General features: G+C 44.2%; 1 pseudogene; it reads right to left on the bottom strand.

The window, feature by feature from the left end:
• On the bottom strand, nt 1–119 carry LOC118148264 (5S ribosomal RNA; annotated as a pseudogene).
• Between the last annotated feature and the right edge of the window lie 22,870 nt (nt 120–22,989).

Here is a 22,989-nt window from a genome sequence, read left to right as displayed (position 1 = left end):
AGCCTACAGCACCCGGTATTTCCAGGAGGTCTCCCATCCAAGTACTAACGAGGCCCAACCCTGCTTAGCTTCCAGGATCAGATGAGGTCGGGTGTGTTCAGGGTGGTATGGCCAGAGACAAGAGTTTTATTATTATTATTATTATTATTAATACAGTGAAGATTAATCTGCTTTCCTACCCCTTAAACTAATCAGGAAAAGCTGGGACAACCTGGCAGACATATTGCAGAGGGAGTTCCTGCCTCAAATGGGAGTTTGAACTAGACAGTCTTGAATCATGCTCTTTAAATGATCTCTGATTTGTTATTCTCATTTCCCCTTCTTTCGCTTTTTTTTTTTTTTTTTTTTCCTCTATTTGTTCCTGTAATTCTCTGGGAGCAGTGACTTATCTACCTCACTATATTTGCAAATTGAGGGGTGAGAAATATGAGAAATATAGCCATTTGTGTGTAAGAATATACTGAGCAGGACGGGTGTGGTGGCTCACGCCTGTAATCCCAGCACTTTGGGAGGCTGAGGCGGATGGATCATGAGGTCAGGAGTTCAAGACCAGCCTGGCCAATATAGTAAAACCCCGTCTCTATTAAAAATACAAAAATCAGCCAAGTATGGTAGCAGGTGCCTGTAATCCCAGCTACTTGGGAAGCTGAGGCAGAAAATTGCTTGAACCTGGGAGGCGGAGGTTGCAGTAAGCTGAGATCGTGCCACTGCACTCCAGCCTGGGCACAGAGCAGGATCCATCTCAAGAAAAAAAAAAAAATACCAAGCAGACTTTAAACACAAATTCACTAATCTTGGATGATGGAATTATTTCAGATATGACAAGAGAGATTCCTTGGCTGATTCCTTAACCCTATTAAAGTAGTTCATGACCAGTACAACAATATTATTACCCTGCTAATGAATGACTAGCCCATGCCCATCCCAGCTGATGAGTCTAAACAGACACAACAGTCATTATGAAGATTTAATTTGTTTGCACCTATCACTCCACCAAAACACTTGAAGGCAATTTACACAATAGCAATGAAAACATGTGCTATGAAGAAAGATACTATATACAGTGCACAGAACAGAGAGAAGGGAGGAGAGCTGGAAGAAAGAGTTTGAAACACTGTCTTCATTAAGGTTTGAAAACCTGCTAGGAGGGGCGATCGATGCCTTGCTCAAGGCTTTTTTATTTAATGTTGTGAACAATGAGTAGCCAGTCAAGGTCTTCAAACTAGCAAGTGACACAATCTTTTTTTTTTTTTTTTTTAATGAGTTATGTTTGAGGAAGTGATGTGTGGAGTGAAAGGAGGTAGGAAAAAAATTAACGGTGGGAAGACAAGATACGAGGCTGTTGAAATAGTTGAGATAAGAAATAATGTTAACTAATCTGATGGCTGTTAACAATCGCCAGAATGCTTTCAAACTGCAAGTTTAAATCATTTCACAATTGTTAACATAGGTCCCTAAGCTTCCATTAAAACCTTTCCCTCCCACACAATCCTGACCCACACTCCTCTTGTCTTATTTAAGGTTCTGTAGAAAGATGAGGAAATTGCATTTCCCAGAACTTTTCTTGGGGATAAAGTATCATATACATTTGAAAGAAATGCTTTAATAACTCACTTGATAGAGGGAGAAAAATCCCAAAGGTGGTCATGATAGAAAGTCACCAATTCTTTTTGTTCCCTTTCCACAACTAAAGATTGACTAACTGCTGGGTGCCAGACACTGGAGATACAAAGATGGATAAGAAACACAAAATTCCTAATTTACATTCACTTAAATTAGAATATCTGTTATGGAAAACAGCATGGAAGTGCCTCCAAATATTAAAAACAGAATACCATGTGATCCAGCAATCTCATTACTGGGTATATAGCCAGAGGAAATGAAATCAGTATGTCAAAGAGCACACCCATGTTTGCCGCAGCTTTATTCACAACAGCCACGATTCGGAATCAATCTAAGAGTCCTGCGATGGGGGAATGAATAAAGAAAATGTGGTGCATACACTCAAAATGGAGTAGTATTCATTCACAAAAGAAGAAGGAAATCCTGTCATTTGGGAAGACATGGATGAACGTGGAGGACGTTCTATTACGTGAAATAAGCCAGGCACAGAAAGGCAAATACCACATGATCTCACTTATTTGTGGAACATTAAAAATTTGAACTCATAGAAGTAGAAGGTACATGGTGACTACCCCGAGCTTAGTGAGGTGGTGGGTGGGGCACAGGGGCAGAGGTTTGGGGAGATGTTGGTCCAAGGATACAAGATTTCAGTAAGATAGAAGGAATAAGTTCCAGGGATCTATTGTATGGTGACTATGGTTAATTAGAATGTATTGTATTCAAAATTGCTAAGAGAGTAAATTTTTCTGTTCTCGCCACAGAGAAAAATGATAAATATGTCAAGTAATGCATATGTTAATTAATTCATTTTAGCTATTCCACATGTATATATTTCAAAGATCTTGTACACAATTACATATAATTTTCATTTATCAATTAAAAATAATTTAAAAAAAAAATACCAAGCTCTTGTTGACATGGATCATGCCTTACAATCCTGTTCGTCTCAGGATCTTTTATTTTGCTGAGCCCTAATATTAATGGAGTGAGCAAGTATGAAGAGACAGAGAAATTGCCTTAAGTAATAAAAGAAAAGGAAATCAAGGTGGTAGGTTGCTGTACATACAAAGGCTAATAAAAAAGGTATGTACATGAACAGAATATGTTTGGAAAATAAAAATAAACTAAAAATGGTTTGGAGGTGAAGTGGGAACTTAGTTACCTATATGGGAAAAAGGATGAGGAGGGAAGTTATGTTAAATGAGATTTTTTTACAAGTATAGTTCACTTACAGGGAAGTGATTAAAGTGATTAAAATGATCTTTTCTGTCATCTCCATAAATTCTCTGTAAAAGCTGCTTGTTCACTGGTGCTTTGGTGCATGAGTGAAATCGAAGAGATGCCAGTTTTGCTCCTGGGTTAGCCCTGAAGAAAGCAGGATACAGACACAGCGGGTGTTGGCAGAGGATGCCCTAACATCTGACCTCAAGGTTTCTTTTTTTTTTGCTAATCAGTTTGAGCTTATAAGGTTGCTCAGGTTAGCCTTGAACTCATGACCTCGCCTTCGCAAGCGCCACGACCTCTGGCCGGAGCCACTTTGGATCCCCTGACCTCAAGGTTTCTGTCCGTAAAATGGTGATCTGCAACTCCAGCCATTTGTCAACAGACACTTCTGTTGTTTCCACACCCCAGCTATTGTGAAGAATTTGCAATTAACACAGGACTGCAACTGTCTTCCCAAGATGGTGATTTCATTTCCTTTGGGTAGATGCCCTGAAGAGAGATTGCTGCATCATATGATAATCCTATTTTAAAGTTCTTTAGGCACCTCCATACTGTTTTCCTCAATGACTACGCCCATCTACATTCCCACCAACAGTGTAGAGTTCCCTTCTCTCCAACTCCTAATGTCTTTTGACTTTTGGGTAACAGCTGTGCTAACGGGTGTGAGGTAACACCTCATAATGGTTTTGGTTTGCATTTTCCTAGTGATTGATGATGTTCAGTGCCTTTTCATACACTGTTGGTCATTTTTATGTCTTCTTTGCAGAAATGTCTATTCAGGTCCTTTGCCTGTTTTTTAGTTGGTTTTTTAGTTTGTTTTTCTACTATTGAGTTGTATGAGTTCTTTATAAATTTTGAATATTCTCTTTTTTCAATTTTAAAAAATATTTTATTTTGTTATTTTGAGACAGGGTCTCCCTCTGTCACCCAGGCTGGAGTACAATGGCACAATTATGGCTCACTGCAGCCTCAGCCTACTGGGTTCAAGTAATCCCCCTGCCTCAGCCTCCTCAGTAGCTGGAACTACAGGTGCACACCACCACACTTGGCTGTCTTATTTTTAATTTTTTTGTAGAGTTAGGAGTCTCACTGTGTTGCTCAGAGTGGTCTCAAACTCCTGGACTCAAGCAATCCTCCCACCTCAGCCTCTCAAAGTGCTGGAATTACAAGTGTGAGCCACTGAATCCAGTCTTTTCTTTCCGTTTTAACCCACACACATGTATTAGCTCACAAGTTCTGTGGGTCATGAATCCTGACTTGCCTTAGTTGGGTCCTCTGCTTCAATGTCTGTCACAATGATGCAGGATTTTTTGCTCCTTAGCTCAGCTAGGACTGGGTTCTTGTCTCACAACCAGGAAGAAGTGTAGACACTTGAAGAGTGGGCAAGGGGACAAGTTTCATTGAGTGATGAAACAGCTTTTAGTGCGGAAGGGACACAGGGATGGTTCCCCTACCCAAAGGCAGGAGAGCTCTCAATATGGCTAAGCCCGTGGCTTTTTATAGGCTCAGAATAGGGAGTGTGTGCTGATTGGTGTGTGAATATGCAAAACAGGTTAAAGCAAAGACACCACTCAAAGGTGGGCGTGATAGTGTGGAAAACAAGTTAGGAAAGGGTAGGTATATGTAAAATAGGTGAGGCTGGGAATTAATCAGAGGGAAGCACACCAAACACAAAGGCAGGTTCTCAATCCATTTCAAGGATTTACCCAGGACTGTTTCTGGCTTGAAGATTGGATTTCACCAGGCATCCACCCCTATCTGCTTAGGCATTTGTCTGCCTCCTGCCTCTATCATTCCCCCCTGTGAAGAGGTAACTCTAACTGCAGTTAGAATATGAAGGTAGACCAATCTTAACTACTTCCTGCTGTCAGGGGATGCTGTTTTGGGAAAGTGGCAGTCAGATCTCCCTCAGAGATCTATCTAAGGGTCAACAGTAAAAGGGAGCCATTGTTCAAGACTCTGGTTGTACCACCCTTTGGAGTTTGATGGCCTGAGGCAAGAAAAGACAAACTGGGTTGTTAGAAGATATATATCAAAACAAAACAAAGGGGTAAGAACAGCTAAAAAAAAAAAAACCTCAAGGCTGCTGACACACCCAGATAACTGGTGGCTATAGTTATGCCTGCTAAGATTTGGGTGCATGGGGCTTGGCTTTGGTTGGCTTTCTTGGTCTGATTTTCCGAAATAAAGAAACCTCTGGGTTATGGCCACCCTATAACCTTGGCAGGATTTGCAGGATAATGCCCAGAACTAGACTATTCTTTTGGATTTTTACATTACCTTCTTGTTTCTTCTGAGCTGCAGCCAGAAATGAGTAGTCGGTTCACAGAAATAAGCAGGGTTAGCCCAAAATGTAGGAAAAAAAAACTTAAAAACAACTAACGAGACTAGAATTTAATGATGAATGTATGATAAGTTTTAAAATGTAATTTATCTCTCTCCATTTTTCATTTTTATAAAAACCAATTATAATAGCACTGAGTTGTTTACAAAATAAACTCAATCTTATACTTGGCCTGATTATTTGCATAAAGTGCAGCAAGAATATTTTTCACATTGGCTTTTAAATTGTCTTTGATGAAACTCTGCTTCACAGAGAATCTCAGATAGGGCTTTTTAAAGCTGAGCGCAACCATGAGTTTGTACCCTCAAATACCTGTGAGTTGAGTGAATTCCTCTCCTTGTGGTCCCAAGATTATGGAGTTTCTGGGCAAGTTAGAAAGTAACATTCTTTACTCACCACAGGTTGTGAACCCTGCACAGGGACTGTGCAGATATGAATCCAGTTTTCCCAAGGGGCTTTTATTGGCTCTGCAAGTCAAGCTTGACCCCTTAAAGAAAAGCATACCCTTCCAGTCAAAACCTTGGTAAAACAACCAGTTTCTCCAATTGCATCCTCTTGCAAAAGAAAATGGATTCTTACTGTGCTGAGGCAAATAACTATAGTACAATAAGTCAGGAATACTAGCAAATAGTTTCCAAATTATGGAGAAGCCAGGCAGAGAAAAACAAATATGCTCCAAATGTTGTTCACTGTTGTTCACCTTCCTAAATTACTAAAGAATGTAAATAGCTCAAAATAAAAGTTTCCTTGACTCTGAAAAACAAAATGAGGATCAGCAAAGTTGTAAGCAAAAAGGTTAAAAAGATTACTTCAGTTTTATCTTAGTTCAGTCCATTCTGTTAACTCTTGTTCTGCTTGATGTTCATGAACATTTCAGCTTTCATTTACATTTTTTCTTTATTCCCATGTTGCAATCTCCAAAGTTATCAGAAACCTGCATTTGATAGGACCTGTCAAAGTCCTATAGTTAATTATAAAGCATCCTTTGAAAAGGATCAAAGCAAGACAACAATTATCTGTGAATGACAAAATATCCAAGGTAGTTACAGTCAAACACAATTGACAAATAAATGTGGTTATCTCTGTGATTTATAATAACTTAACATAATAACCTTAATTATGATTGATAGCATATACACAGACATTAGGGTTTTAGAAATCTCATACAATTTTGGAACATATATTAATATTACCCACTAAAATATAACTTAAAAATTGAACATTACTTTGGCAGTCCCAAGTAACTAAACATGTCAAATAATCCTGTTTACCAAATGATCCAGGGACTCTCTGTAGAAGCCAAAAGCTAGGGGTCAGGAAAGACAATTTTTGAAGCTTAATTTTGATTTGGGGAAGTCTGTTTAATATGTTAGAGATTCAAAGCACTTGATAGGATGAAATACAATTCCAGATTACCATAATCTATTTATTTACCCAAAATGAGGACCCAAAAAAAATTTTTTAAGGCAAACAAACTCTGATTAGCCTTTACTATTACATGAACATCTTGTTCAAATTTTACCCTTGCATTAGTCCACTATTAATGTCAACCCCAATTTTCTAATAAAGCCTTATAGACAATTCTATCCAATCATAACCAGTTTGACCATGAGGTGAGATTCTTATAAACCTTTACAACCCTTTGCAAATTTTGTTAGAGGGCAGATTTGTGCCTTAAGAGAAACTGGTTGTGCTTTTATTTCAATGCACAATTTATGGAAAAACCATATAATACCCTTATAAGTTTAGTCAATATGTTCACGCACAAAATTTGTTTTGCAAGATTAACTTTTTATAATCCTTCCACAACTTATTTAAACCTTCAGCTTTATCTTATCTAATTCAAAACAATCCTTTAACCCTAGACAAAAATTTACATTTCCATGCCTTCTTATAATCTTTCACTCAAAACACATTTTACTGTTCTTACATACCTTGTATGTAAATTTATTTTCAGTTGTCCCAATTCCATGTTATAATGGTAACTCTTAGCAATTTTTAACTTTAATGTAGAATCTGATAAGTTGCTTTAATTATGCACTAGGCACCAATTAAACTCTCACTCCTTTTAGCACAGTTTAGGATGTAGTTAATTTCATATGTCCCCAGGCCTTACCAAGTTGTAAAGCAGGCTAGTTGAACAATTTCAAAAGCCAAAAAAGCAGTTTACAACCTTAAAACCTTTAGCAAACCTACAACTGACCTACATGATTCAACACACATATTTACATTTTTATGACATTTGTATTTTACCAATTACCTTTAAAACTGCCTCTATTTCTCAAAGATTAAAGTCATATGAACTAAGAGGCATTACAGTTTAGTTTTCCTTCAAAATATATTTAATCTAAGCACTTATTTTTCTTTAAGCCAATTAATTGGAGCTCTTTTTTATATAAACATCACACACATAACACATATGTGATTACACAGACAGACAGACGAAGATCCAGTAGTTGTAATATTTCTCATTTGCCAATCTCCTAATCTGATTATTGGCCTCAGGCTGGAGACCTCGAGAAACAGAGTCATATGGTTTGGCTCTGTGTTCCCACCCGAATATCATCTTGTAGCTCCCATAATTCTCACGTGTTGTGGGAGGGACCCAGTGGGAGATGATGGCATCATCGGGGTGGGTCTTTCCTACACTATTTTCAGATAATGAACTAGTCTCACAAGATCTGATGGTTTTAAAAACAGGAGTTTTCCTGCACAAGCTTTCCCTCTTGCCACCACCATGTAAGAAATGCCTTTTGCCTTCTACCATGATTGTGAGGCCTCCCTGGTCATGTGGAACCATAAGTCCTTAAACCTCTTTTTCTTTGTAATTTACCCAGTCTCAGGTATGTCTTTATCAGCAGTGTGAAAACTGACTAATACAGTAAATTGGCACCAGTAGAGTAGGGCACTGCTCACAAGACACTCGAAAATGTGGAAACAACTTTGCAACTGGGTAACAGGCAGAGGTTGGAACAGTTTGGAGGGCTCAGAAGAAAACAGGGAAATGTGGGGAAGTTTGGAACTCCCTAGAGACTTGTTGAATGGCTTTGACCAAAATGCTAATAGCGATATGGACAATGAAATCCAGGTTGAGGTGGTCTCAGATGGAGATGAGAAACTTGTTTGGAACTGGAGCAAACGTGACTCTTGCTATATTTGGGCAAAGATACTAGGGGCATCTTGTCCCTATCCTTGAGATTTGTGAAACTTTGAACTTGAGGGAGATGATTTGGGGCATCTGGTGAAAGAAATTTCTAAGCAGCAAAGCATTCAAGATGTGATATGGGTGCTGTTAAAGGCATTCTGTTTTAAAAGAAAATAGAGCATAAAGGTTCAGAAAATTTGCAGCCTAATGATGTGATAGCAAAGAAAAACCCATTTTCTCAGGAGAAATTCAAGCCAACTACAGAAATTTGCATAAGTCAAAAGGAGCCAAGTGTTAATTACCAAAACAATGGGGAAAATGTCTCTAAGGCATGTTAGAGCCATTTGCAACAAAACCTCCCTCACAGGACCAGAGGTGGAGGCCTAGGAAGAAAATGTGGTTTGTGGGCCACCCCAGGGTTCCCTTGCTGCGTGCAGCCTTGGACCTGGTCCCCTGCATCCCACATGCTCCAGTCATGGCCGAAAGGGGGCAACATAAAGCTTAGGCTGTGGCTTCAGAGGATGGAAGCCTCAAGCTTTGGCAGCTTCCACGTGGTGTTGAGCCTGCGAGTGATGGAAGTCAAAATTAAGGTTTGGGAACCTCCCCTTAGATTTCAGAAGATGTATAGAAACACCTGGATGCCCAGGCAGAAGTTTGCTGCTGGGGCGGGCCTCTCATGGAGAACCTCCACTAGGGCAGTGAGGATGGAAAATATGGGGTGGGAGCCCCCACACAGAGTCCCTACTGGGGCACCACCAAGTGGAGCTGTGAGAAGAGGGCCACCATTCTCCAGACCCCTGAATGGTAGATTCACTGACAGCTTGCACCATGTGCCTGGAAAAGCTGAAGCCACTCAACACCAGCCTCTGAAAGCAGTTGAGAGTGAAGCCGTATCCTGTAAAGCCACAAGGGCAGAGCTGCCCAAGGCCATGGGACCCCACCTCTTGCATCAGCATAACCTGGATGTGAGACATGGAGTCAAAGATCATTTTGGAGCTTCAAGATTTGACTGCCCTGCTGAATTCTGGACTTGCTTGGGCCCTGTAGCCCCTTTGTTTTTGACAATTTCTCTCATTAGAAATTGCTGTATTTTGGCGCGTGTCTGTGGTCCCAGCTACTCAGGAGGCTGAGGCAGGAGAATTGCTTGAACCCTGGAGGCAGAGGTTGCAGTGAGCCGAGATTGTGCCACTGCACTCCAGCTCGGTGCCTGGCGACAGAGTGAGACTCTGTCTCAAAAAAAAAAAAAAGAGTGGCCGGGCATGGTGGCTCAAGCCTGTAATCCCAGCATTTTGGGAGGCCGAGGCGGGTGGATCACAAGGTCAAGAGATCGAGACTATCCTGGTCAACATGGTGAAACCCCGTCTCTACTGAAAATACAAAACATTAGCTGGGCATGGTGGCGTGTGCCTGTAATCCCAGCTACTCAGGAGGCTGAGGTAGGAGAATGCCTGGACCCAGGAGATGGAAGTCGCGGTGAACCAAGATTGCTCCATTGCACTCCAGCCTGGGTAACAAGAGCGAAACTCCATCTCAAAAAATAAAAAAAGAAAGAAATTGCTGTATTTACCCACTGCCTGTATGCACATTGTATCTAAAAAGTAACTAACTTGCTTCTTATTTTACTGGCTCATAGGCAGAAGGGACTTGCCTTGCCTCAGAGGAGATGTCGGACTGTGGATTTCGAGTTAATTCTGAAATGAGTGAGACTTTGGGGGACTACTGGAATGGTATGATTGGTTTTGAAATGTGAAGATATAAGATTTGGAAGGGGCCAGAATAACATAGTTTGGCTCTGTGTTCCCACCCAAATCTCATCTTGTAGCTTCCATAATTCTCATGTGTTGTGTGAGGGACCCAGTTGGAGATGACTGAATCATCTCCATGGGGGTGGGTCTTTCCTGGATTGTTCTTGAGATAGTGAATTAGTCTCATGAGATTTGGTTTTAAAAACAGAAGTTTCCCTGTAAAAGCTCTCTCTCTTGCTACCACCATGTATGAAGTGCCTTTTACCTTCTGCCATGATTGTGGAACTGTAAGTCCTTAAACCTCTTTTTCTTTATAATTTACTCAGTCTTGGGTATGTCTTTATCAGCAGTGTAAAAACTGACTAATATACAGGGTTAGGAAATCATGTAGTTTCTAGGGCTCAATAAACAGGCATAGCTGGAAGACAAAAACAGATTTTAAAAAGGATCTATTCACTTTCTATTTCTGGGGTTCCATGAGGAAAATAGAGGTTTCTTCCCAAAACAGGGTCAGTGGCACTCTCTCTATTTTCCCTAAGGAGTCCCATGCCCCCAGAAGTTATCTTAGGGCCTCTCATGTGTGTATTAAGAGGGGCAAGACAAAATGGAGAAATGATGGAGTTTTTCTCCATCTTTTCAGTTGACTGAGAAAAAAACCTTTTCCAGAAAAACAAGATCCAAGAAGAGAAAAACATAAAGGTCTCTTAAATATACCTATAGCTTGGATATCCACTTTTAATTAAGCTGAGCTCTCTTTAAAAAAATCCTTTTCAATCCTTTGTTACCCAATCTTAGCCATGCCAAGCTGTCAACATTTCTGGCTTTTGAACTTTACCAAAAGTAACCTCACTGTTATATCGCACTCAGCACAGAAAGTCAACACCAGAACAAAAGGATGCCAAATTGCAGGGTTTATTGCCGGCGACCACAGAGGACTCACGTCTCTCCAACCCGTGGCAGAGAAAGAAGAGTGACAAGACCTTTTTATACCCACAAAACCACCTTGGGAGTGGGGGTGAGGAACGGAGATGGGAATGAAAGCTGTCAATCACCTCCTAGGCTGAGAGGAGGGTGAGGGGGCTCCAGATATTCCAAGGGCCAGGGGACTTTTGTCATTCCGATTGCCACCTAGGTGGTTTACAGAGGTCAAGGTAAACATTAGTTTATACATTATTTGGACAGGTGTGGGGTCCACATAATTTTAGGTTACTTGGCACCAGGATGGAATTATCTGGGGGTGCTTACTTTGGTAAACAAAGGCCAGCAATTCTGGCAGTTACAGATAAGAGAAAGTATGCAGCTTGTCCTCTCTTTGCATTTTGCAAGGTAATCTTAGTAGTTTACAGAAGCCATGGCTAGCAGTCATTGTGAGGAGAATGGAAACAGTTTTCCCATTTTAAAATGGCATTGTACTGGTTCTAATTCTAGGCCAGCTATATCACATTCCCCCTTTTTCTTATAACATAAATTAAATCTTTAATAGGTGTCCTCTTTTTGACACAGAGGCCCATAGTTGGGTTTTAGAACTATTAATTTTACCAAATCTATTCTTTCCTGGATAAATTTGCAGAGTATGTTTAAAAGGCATGGTCTAAATATTAATCTTAGGACCACTAATATCAAGGGTCCTGCTAACCCAGTGAGCAGGGATGTCAGCTAGGGAGACCAAGAGAACAGTTTTTGGTACTAATTTCCTGAGGCCTCTCTGAGGTGTTTCCTTATTTCTAAGTTTTTTTCTAACCATAGCAAGACTGTCTTAGATAATTCTAGAATTATTTGCATAGAAGCAACATCGCTCACTGAGAGCTGCATACGGCCCTCCTTCCCTCAAGAACAACACATCTAACCCCTTTTTATTTTGTAATACCATTTTAGCTAAGGAGTCTACTTGTTCAGCTAATTTGGTGAGGGAATTTTCTAGATGGGCAATTTCTGCATCTATTTGATGTGAAAGAGTTTGGAAATTTTGGTCCCCAGTGATTAAGGCAGATAGCGGTGGATCCTGTTATTCTAAGTCCTACTAGTAGGGGTATAATTATGGGGGCCTGTTTCTAACGTCTGTCTGTATTGGGTGTTATGAGAATTTTACCTTTTATCTGGTGTGGACCTTGGGCATAAATATAGCCTCATTGTCTGAAGCCGTTTTTTGGCCACTACATTCCCACACCCCATCTCTTTCGCCTTTACCATATTTCCCCACCCCATCTTTTTGTCTTCATTTGTCCTAGAGTATTTGTATCTAGGCTCTTGTTTAAGAGAGTGCAGAGGTCTAGGGAGAAGGTTATGGGATCTCTGGGAATGTACTCTAGGGTTAAGTTGACAAGGGTGGTTCCAGCCCCAAGTACAGTACTAATAAATTGTCCCGTTGAGCCTTTCGTGATGAGCTATTGACAATAAGTGGGCATTAAGGGGGGTGGTTACAGGAATCAAAGAGATTAGGATGACAACTGTGAACGGCGCGAAAGTCTTAGCTTTAGGGGGTCCGTTGAGGATGAAACTATTTCTTGTCTTGCATCCGGGGGCAGTCTTGACGTGTGAATGGTGAATCCAGGCAGTCAGTCTGTCCATCTTGACTGCCGTGGGGGTGACCAGAATCACGGTGTAGGGTCCCTTCCAGCAAGGAGTCAGGCCGGAGGCAGTGAATCTCTTTATTAAGACCTTATTCCCCGGCTGGAAGGGGTGTAGCAGCTGGTCAGTGAGGTCCCCTGGAGTAGGTTGAACTCCCCTGATGAGCGAATGCACCTGGGACTGAACAGACTGGAGTGCCTGCAAGGACTGAAGGAGTGTATGATTACGGACTTCAGCATGTATGGTGTCCGCGAGTTTGGGGAGTAAGGGAGGGGGCCTCCCAAACATAATTTCAAAAGGAGTAAAGCCTTTCTTATAGGGAGTACATCGGGTACGGAGCAGAACAAAAGGAAGCAGGTTGACTCAGTTTTCACCGGTCTCTAGGATAAATTTTGTTCAAGTTTCCTTTATGGTCCGGTTCATCCTTTCAACCTGCCCAGAACTCTGGGGGCGATAGGCACAGCGTAGCTTCCAGGATATGCCCAGGGCCTTGAGTAGGCCCTGTGAAACCTGTGCCGTAAAAGCAGGGCCATTATCTGATCCCAGTGTCAGGGGCAAGCCAAACCGAGGAACCAGGTCCCATAACAGTCTCTTTGTTACTACCAGTGCGGTTTCTGACCTAGTAGGAAAAGCATCGACCCATGCAGAAAAAGCGTTTGTAGGGGAACGATCCAAGATGGCCGATCGCTAACATCCCGGGATTGCAGCTCTCAGGGAAGGCGCGGAGAACTAGAGGACGCCACACTTTCAGACAAAGTCTGGTCGCTCACGAAGCAGAAGATCCCCCAGTGGTGGAAACACACGAGTCGCCAGCGCGACTCTCATGGTCGGCGCAGCAGTTCCGCCGGCACCTCGAGGCGGCAGCGCTCGGCGCAGAGTAAACGGGACCGGTTCCCCTTCTGACTGAGGTTTGGAGCCCGGGGAAGGCAGAGTCACTTACTACGGAAACAAGAAGGAAGCCCGACAGGAGAATCCTGGGCAGAAAAGCACCATCAGTTTTAACGCCGCTGCTCTGGCCCTGGGAACTAACAACCTGGACGTCCACTCAAGAGACCTAATCTGAAAGTTGGTAATTTCAAAGACGACAGGAGGATAAATTTACAATGACGGGAAGAAACCAGCGTAAAAAAGCTGAGAATACTCAAAGTCAGAACGCCTCTCCCTCTAAAGATGATCACAGTTCCACATCAACAATGGAACAAGGCTTGATGGAGAACGAGCGCCTCCTGATGACAGAATCACTCTTCAAGGAATGGATAATAACAAACTTCGGTGAGTTAAAAGAACATGTTGTAGCCCAACGTAAAGAAACTAGGAACTTTGAAAAAAGGTTTGATGAAATCCTATTGAGAATAGACAACTTAGAGAGGAGTATGAGTGAATTAATGGAACTGAAGAATACAATACAGGAACTCCGAGAAGTATGCACAGGTTTAAACACTCAAATTGTTCAAGCAGAAGAAGGGATATCAGAGGTCAAAGTCCAACTTAATGAAATAAAACGTGAAGAAAAGATTAGAGAAAAAAGGATAAAAAGGAATGAGCAAAGTCTCCAAGAAATGTGGGACTATGTGAAAAGACCAAATTTACGTTTGATAGGTGTACCTGAATGCCACGGAGAGAATGAATCCAAGCTGGAAAATACCCTTCAGGATATTATTCAGGAAAATTTTCCTAAACTAGCAAAGCAGGTCAACATTCAACCCCAGGTAATACAGAGAACACCACAAAGATATTCCTCAAGAAGAGCAACCCCAAGGCACATAATCGTTAGATTCACCAGGGTTGAAACGAAGGAGAAGATACTAAGGGCAGCCAGAGAGAAAGGTCAGATTACCCACAAAGGCAAGCCTATCAGACTTACAGCAGATCTCTCGGCAGAAACTCTACAGGCCAGAAGAGAGTGGGGGTCAATATTCAACATCCTCAAAGAACAGAACCTTCAGCCCAGAATTTCATATCCAGCCAAACTAAGCTTCACAACTGAAGGAAAAATAAAATCTTTTATGAACAAGCAAGAACTCAGAGATTTTATTAACACCAGGCCTGCTTTACAAGAGCTTCTGAAAGAAGCATTACACACAGAAAGAAACAACCAGTATTAGCCTTTCTAAAAATACACCAAAAAGTAAAGAGCACCAACATAAAGAAGAATTTACACCAACAAATGGATAAAACAGCCAGTCAACATCAAATGGCAGTAACCCTAAATTTAAATTGACTGAATTCCCAATTAAAAGACACAGCCAAAACCCAACGGCATGTTACATCCAGACCTGTTTCACATGCAAGGATACACAAAGACTCAAAACAAAGGGATGGAGAAAGATTTACCAACCAAATGGAGAGCAAAAATAAATAATAAATAAATAAAAAGCAGGAGTTGCAATTCTTGTATCAGATAAAATAGATTTTAAAGCAACAAAGATATAGTGGTAAAAGGATCAATGCAACAACAAGAGCTAACGATCCTAACACCCAGATAGGAGACTTAGATTCAATGAGACAGAAAATTAATAAGGATAACAAGGACTCGAACTCAGATCCAGAACAAGTAAACTTAATAAATATTTATAGAGCTCTCCACTTCAAATACACAAAATATACATTCTTGTCAATACCACATCACACCTACCCATAAGTTTAAATGAAACATTGATTGGCCATTATTAATACCCAATGTTTTTCAAAATAAAACAATATTTCCATTTACTCTCCCTCTTTCTCTTCCTCTCCTTTACTTACTTTTTTTTTTTTTCTTTCCTTCTTTCAAAAAAAAAGAAATCAACTTGTAAACCTCTAGATCCAGGTCGGCAATGTCTCTTTCATTGCTTGATTTCCTTTCTTCCCTTCCCTCCCTCCCTCCCCGCTTCCTCCCTTCCTTCCTTCCTTCATCCCTTCCTTCCTCCCTACCGTCCTTATTCCCTTCCTTCCTGCCTTCCTCCCCCCCCAAAAAAAAAATAAATAAATAAATAAAAAGAAAAAGCGTTTGTAAACATAAGGAGGCATTTACAGACTCAAGCTGGGGGCTTTATTTCAGTAAAATTTACCTTCCACTGTTCCCCTGGGCTAGTATCCCTAAGCCTTATTCCTGCTTGACTAGTTTTACTGTCTCCTAAATTTACCCTGTCGCTTACATTACAATGAATAGTAGTTTCCCTAACAATCTTATGTAAATGTGGAATGTAGTATCTGGCCCTTAACTCAGTGAGTTTTGTTTGTCCTAAGTAAATGGCCTGGTGTGTTCTTAACTAGAGCCCTCTCTAGAGCCTCTGGGAGCACAATCCTTATGTCCAGTAGAATCCACCATCCTGTGGAATCTTGTCATCCCCCCTGTTCTTTAGCAAAGTTTTCTTCCTAAGGCGAGTATGTTGGGGTACGAGGCAGGTTTGGGGCCGGCAGAGTCACAAGAAGAGGCAGAGGTTTTACTGGCCCCAAGGCTGCCGATCTGGCTTGCAGGTCAGCTGCCCTGTATCCCCTTGCCTCTGGTGAATCTCCCTTCTGGTGTCCTTTGCAGTGTATTAATGCCACTGCCTTGGGCTTCCATAGAGCTTTTAGCAGGGTTAGGATTTCTTCTTTGTTTTTGATGATTTTTCCCTCTGAGGTAAGCAGCTCTCTTTCTTTATAAATGGGTCCATGTACTTGGGTTGTAGCAAAGGCATATCGACTATTTATGTAGATATTGACAGTTTTTCCCTCTGCCCAGTCCAAGGCCTTTATTAGAGTTATGAGTTCGGCCTTCTGGGCTAAGGTCCCGTGTGGGAGAGCCTGAGCTCAGATAACTCGCTCTAGGGTGACCACAGCTGCCCCGCAAACCTGACTCTGTTGACCATGAAGCTGCTTCCATCCATATACAATACCTCTTCCAGGTTCTGCAGGGGGATGTCAGTGAGATCCGGTCGCGCAGCGTGGAGGACATCTATTGTCCATTAGCAGTCATGAATTGGCTCCTCTGGCCCGCTGTCAGGTAGCAATGTGGCGGCGTTTGACATCCATTTTTTGGGGCTCCACGGAGTAGCGACTCTACCATGTGGGGAGCCACTAAGTTTAACTCCTGCCCCAAAGTCAGCTTGTCTGCCTCTTTGATTAATAGGGCTGTGGTCGCCACCACTCTCAGACAAGCTGGCCGCCCAGAGGCTATGGGATCAAGTCCTTTTGAAAGATAGGTGACTGGCTGGGATTAGGGTCCCAGAGTTTGGGTGGGCACCCCCTTAGCAACTCTCTGTTTTTCATGCACAAACAACTGGAAAGGTCTAGAGCTGTCTGGCAGGGCTAAGGCTGGGGCTGCAGTCAGGGCCGTCTTGAGCTTGTCAAAAGCCTGTTGCTCTACCTCTGTCCATGTTAAGGGCTGATTTCTTCTAGTGCAGGCATACAGGGGCTTGGCTATCTTAGAAAATCCAAAAATTCATAGCCTGCATGCAGTACCCTAGTGCCCCAAGGAATTCTTGAACTTGGCGTTTCATGGTGGGGGTGGGTATTTGCAGCACTGCTTGGATTCCACTGGGTGCCAGTGCCCTGTTGCCTTTCTCTATAATATAGTCCCAGTAAGTAACTCTCGGTTGGCAGAGTTGGGCCTTTTTAGCTGAGACCCAGTACTCTAAAGTGTGCGACCCCCTTGTAGACCCCTGCCCGGTACCCGATCCCAAGTAACAGCTCGAGCGACAGTTGGAAGCCGAGTTCAGGTTTATTGGGACCAGCGGGCAGGCCAGGAAAGGAAGGAGATCCGGGCTGGCTGCGACTGTGCAGCTGGGGTAGGAGGGTTTTATGGGGGGGGGGGTGGACGGGGCGTGGACACAGGGCTGGCGGAGTGTCGTGGGAGCTTAGGATAGGCTGTCCGTCTCTGGGCAGACTGCTGAGGTAGCTCAGAGGGTTATGTGTCGGGTCAGGATAGGCCGAGGCTTGGCGGGCTTTTCTGCTGCGATGATTGGCTGTTTGTTGTTGCCGGGCAGAACAGAGCAGTACCTGAGGGTTTTCTTCCGGGCGGCGGGAAGCCTGGGGGGAGGGGGGTGGACGGGACTTTCTACCGAACATAAAGTCTGTAGAGTCCTTAGGAATGACTGGGTGGACTCTTTACAGTCCTCCTGGGTTTTTGTGGCTAAGAGTAAGTTATAACTCAGCTCGGAAATCAGCAAGGTCTTGGCTCAGCGTCTCATCAAACAAAGTGGGGGAATTCTTAAAACTTTGCAGCAGCTTCTCTGCTGGATTTCTGGTTCCCGGAAGTTAACTCGGGTTTCCTGGAGTGCTGTTATCACTGCTTTAGTAACTCCCTTATCTTGCTTGGCCTCTAAGGTGTTCCTATTGTTAAAAACTTTTTGGGCAATTTCTAACAACTGAGCTAAATTTATTTCCTGAAACCCCTCTAATTTTTGCAACTTTCTTTTGATGTCTGGGGCAGACTAAGAAACAAAAGCCAGATTTATGGCCCGCTGATTTTTACAGTCCCTATCATGGAGCCGCTCTCTTAACCCCCTCTAACAATTACTGTTGAAAAGTGTTCAGAGCCTTGTGACCCCTCAAGGTGTTGGGCCCCCATGTGGGGTCGGGTAGATGAAAAATACCATTTTAATTTGGTCCTGGCATTTTCTGATCTTCCCCCTGTCCTACGTATTGCTTTATGGGCTGCTTGTCTAATTCTACTCCTCTCCTCTGTGGTGAACAAACTCAGGAATAATTGTTGGCAGTTATTCTAAATGGGGCGATAAGTTTGTAGTACAGATTTTAAGAGCCCTGTCAAAGCCTGGGGCTTCTCAGAGAACGGGGGATGTTGAGCTTTCTGACAGAACTTACTCTATTATAAAACTTTGCTGCCGTTTCAAGATCCTCCAGCCTCCCAGTACGACCCCTTCCCGGGAAACTTTCTATCACCTTCCAGCTATATAAGTCACCTGACAAGAAGTGAACAAAGAATGGGCTACCCCAATTGTTTTCTTCTTGTTGGGGAGCCTCTTGGAGAAGAAGGACCACCCGTGAATGTAGGGCCCTGCTTTGAGTGTGGAGAGGAGACAAGGGCTGGTCATTAGTACTATCCAGGAAGGGGTGTTGGGACCCCGCCCCCGAGGGCCGAGAATACGGTGGAGGCAACTCTTGGTCCTCGGCAGGGCCTGGAAGAACAGCCGGTGCTGAGGGGCCCTTTTGGGGGGGGGGGGGGCCTGCTAGCATAACCTGAAGTCCAGCACACTTTATACATTTTTCAAGCCAAGGCGGGGGGTGCTGGTTCAGCCTCAGCTATTGATCTATGTATGGAAATTGATGAGGGTGGCCTGGGGACCCGGACACAATGTTCCAGACAGCCTGGGTTATCTTGGGGTTGTATGTTCCCGTATCTGGCCAGCCTACCCCAAAGACTGGCTACTCCAGCTCACAAAGGGTCCAAAGCTTCTTTGGGGTTCGCTTAACACCATACTGGCCAGAGAACCCTGATTTAAAGTTTTCCATCATACATCACAGGCGAATGTATGGTCAGGAGGGTGACGAGCCCATTTGGTCGTTTTCTTTCAGTTTTAAATTTTCCCCTGAGAGATTTTACTAGTTTAAGACTGGCCTTATTGAGGACTTGAACTAACAATTATGCAGCTTGAGGCTCCCCCACCCCACCTTAACTGTTGTGCTAATAAATAATTTGCACTACAAAGAGTTAGAAAGCTGTTCTTAAAGCTAGTTTTTAGATGCAAATGCTACACTCTGAGACAGTGTGGCCTGCCTGAAAGCCGGGTGGGGCGGGCAGCCGGCAGAGAAGGGAAAAAACCGCTTTTGGGGTCAGTTTAAACTGAGTTCCAAGCCGCTGGGCCAGCTGCGAGTTCTTCGCCCCTGCAGCTTTTTGTCACTTTTACACAGGGACCCTGAAAAGCATTAAATTCTTGTCTCCCCCTCCCTTTTTTTTCTCCACTCTTCTCTGTTTTCTCTCTCTTTCCTTATTTCCTCTCTCTTGCTTTCTTTTCTTTGTCTCTGTCTCCTCTCTCTTCTTTTCTTTTCCTTTCTCTCAGGACTCTGGCTTACTACCTGTGTGTGCGACCCCCTTGTAGACCCCTGCCTGGTAACCGACCCCAAATAACAGCTCGAGAGTTGGAAGCCGAGTTCAGGTTTATTGGGACCAGCAGGCAGGCCAGGAAAGGAAGGAGATCGGGGCTGGCTGCGACTGCGCAGCTGGGGTAGGAGGGTTTTATAGGGAGGCGGACGGGGCGTGGACACAGGGCTGGCGGAGTGTCGTGGGAGCTTAGGATAGGCTGTCCGTCTCTGGGCAGACTGCTGAGGTAGCTCAGAGGGTTATGTGTCGGTTCAGGATAGGCCGAGGCTTGGCGGGCTTTTCTGCTGCGATGATTGGCTGCTTGCTGTTGCTGGGCGAAACAGAGCAGCGCCTGAGAGTTTTCTTCTGGGCGGCGAGAAGTGGGGGGGGGGCGGAGGGGGGCGGGACTTTCTACCGAACATTCCCGACTCCTTACAAAGGAAAAAGGGCGGCAGAGTCGATCTGGCTACTTCCTGCTGGACAGGGGCGGAGTGGGGTTTTTTCGGAGCCTGGGAGGTCGGTAGGGGCGTATTGCGCAATCTGGATGGTTGAGGACTGGTTGTAGCAGCATCTGGTTGATAGTGATCCGGGTGAGCTCCTGGAAGCGGCGCTGCAAGAACTGAAAGAAACAAGGGGCGACAAGTAAGAAAAGACAGATGATAAGCAGAGGCCCTATCAGTGGGGATAGGAGGGTGTACATGGATGACGACCACGTGCGGTGGCTTTAGTGGTAAACTGGTAACTTTGTAGCTCCGTCTTGATTCTCTGGAGATTTTTGATGCGGGTTTCTACTATCCCAGATTCATTGACATAGTAACAACATTCTTCCTGTAAGAAGATGCAGGTTCCTCCTCGCTCAGCCGTAAGCAGGTCCAGAGCCCTTCGGTTTTGTAGGGCTACTTGGGCAACCGAAGTGACCTGTCATTGGCGAGATGCTAGGGAGGCAGCAGAGTCATCAATTGCAGTTTGAAGCTGTGAGGAAAGGCGGGCTAGGGCCTGGTGAGTGTTAATCAGGGCCCCGCTTCCTAGGCCTATAGCAGCTGTAGATCCTGCGAGGGAGAGCCCGATAGCTATGGGAAGAAAGGCAGCTCTTCGTTGACGATGGGAGCTGGGGCGTGCGGAGGACATGCTCGTGTGCATCATAAGGAACTCAGCTGGTGAATAGACAGTGAGGCGTGGGACCAAGGTGACAGGGAGACAGCGGGAATGTCCTCTAAGGTCGGACTGGGTTAGTAGTTTGGAAAGGGTACTGTTGCACCAAAAGTAAAAACCTCGGGGAGCTGTTAGATTAGTTGTGAGTTGTTGAGTCCTGTTGCATGTGGGGTCTGAGCTCTGAGAAGAGTAACAGGCCGGAAAGAGTGAAGTGTTGAGGTAGGAGAGTGGGACGTCTGGAATTGGGGGGTGTCGGCCTGTCCCGTTGGTGTGATGTGTAGGGAACATAGTTGGAACTGCAACTAGAGGAGTTTGTCCAAGAGTAGCACACAGGAGGCAAGAGGTCAGATTGGTTAACCCTGTCTGGTTGGCGAGCTTTAGGCCTTCTCTCATGAGGGTTAACCACGAGAAAGGGGCTAACTGAGTCTTTAATGTAGTTTCCTGCACTTGGATCGTGTTGTGGATTTCTGGAGAGGTGAGGACATATGCCCGCCAGATATATAAGTGTGAGGATGGATAACTTGTGGAACTGGTCTCGTAGACTGAGGCCTTTTGGGGTGCTTGCCATCTATCGTCCCAGGGATCTGGGATGGTTAGAGTAAGTTGGCGCTCTTTGCTGGGATTGCCTTCTGAGTCGAATTTTGTGGTCCTCTTAAGGAGGGAAGGGAAGCGGCCACCCTGCTCCCATCGTTAGCTGTGGGCTCACGCTGACAGGAGCCCCAGACACATCCCATACAAGAGTGCCAACTGGAGGTCTTACAAGCACCTGTCTGTTTATAGTTAAAGCATAGCAATGGGTGAGTACTGCGGACATTGTTAAGGGTGGAGAAGTTGAGTTGGATGGGGAATGCACATCCTGTGGTGGGGCAATCTGACGTGGTCAGGAGGTGGTTATGGGAGTAAGGAGGGGTCGAGCAAATCCCAGTAGTTTTGGTATGATTTTCAGTGAGAAAAAATCTCCAGACATACTGTGGGTTAGCTAAGGACAATTCAGGGCTTAAAGAGCTTAAGTGATAGAGGACCAGTAGGAACACACTCCCAACGGGAACTGGAAGGGCCATCGGGATACTTTTTTACTCTTGAGAGATGGACCCAAGATGGAATCTGAGCAACTTTGATGGCCGTTGGCGTAGCTAAAGTGACAGTATAGGGCCCTTCCCACCTAAGCTCAAGAGAGAGTTTGGTAAGCTGATCCTTGATGAGTCTGTTAGCCCGTTCTACCTTACCCGATGACTGGGGGTGGTAGGCCGCATGCAGCTTCCACTGAATCCCTAAAGAAGCACAGACAGCGTTAGTAACTTTGGAGACAAAGGCTGGGCTGTTGTCTGACTGAATAGTGGCTGGAAGCCCAAACCAAGGGATGATGTCCTGGATGAGATGGGCAGCGACAGTGTCGGTGGACTCCGAAGTGGTGGGAAAAGCTTCGATACAGCTGGAGGAGGTGGGAGGGCTTGAGGTTGCAGTGAAGTAGGTCAGTGGCGAGTGCCTGGCCGAATAGGTGCAGGCTATCTCGGAAGCCCTGTGGAAGGACTGTCCAGGCCAGTTGTTGGGACATGTTCGTGAGGGGGTCATCCCCAGTGAAGGCAAAGATAAAGTAGGAGTTGGGGTGTAGAGGTATAGTAAAGAAGGCATCCTTTAGGTCTAAGACTGAGAAACAGGTGGTCTCTGGGGGAATGTTAGAGAGAATGGTGTACGGGTTGGGGACAACTGGATGTATGGGAATTACAGCTTCATTGACTAAGCGCAAGTCCTGGATTAGTCTATATTGTCCTGAGGGTTTTCGTACTGGGAGGATGGGGGTATTACATGGGGAGTTAATGGGAATTAGGAGGCCTTGACCTTTTAGTTTCTCTATGATGGGTCGGATACCCATACGGTGGGCTTTAGAGATGGGAAATTGAGGGCGGCAGAGAAAATGAGGCGAGGAGTCTTTAAGGCAGACCTGAACTGGCTGGTGGTGGGTAGCTACAGATGGGTTGTTAATGTCCCAGACCTGAGGGTGGACTCCGGGGAGTAGTTCTGACAGGGCTTTTTGGGGTTCAGTGTCTGAGGTGAGGGCTAGGAGAAAGAGACTGTGGGTTGGCGGAGGGGAAGGTTATGACGGCCTTCAGCTTTGAAAGGATGTCCAAGTGGTGGGGTTTGGTAGGGGATACTCGGGGTCCCATTGATTCCCATGACTAAGACC

This window comes from Callithrix jacchus, chromosome 15 (assembly GCF_049354715.1).
Source record: "Callithrix jacchus isolate 240 chromosome 15, calJac240_pri, whole genome shotgun sequence".
Lineage (NCBI taxonomy): Eukaryota > Metazoa > Chordata > Mammalia > Primates > Cebidae > Callithrix > Callithrix jacchus.
Note: the sequence above shows the minus strand (reverse complement) of the source record. Positions and strands in the feature narration are given on the sequence as shown.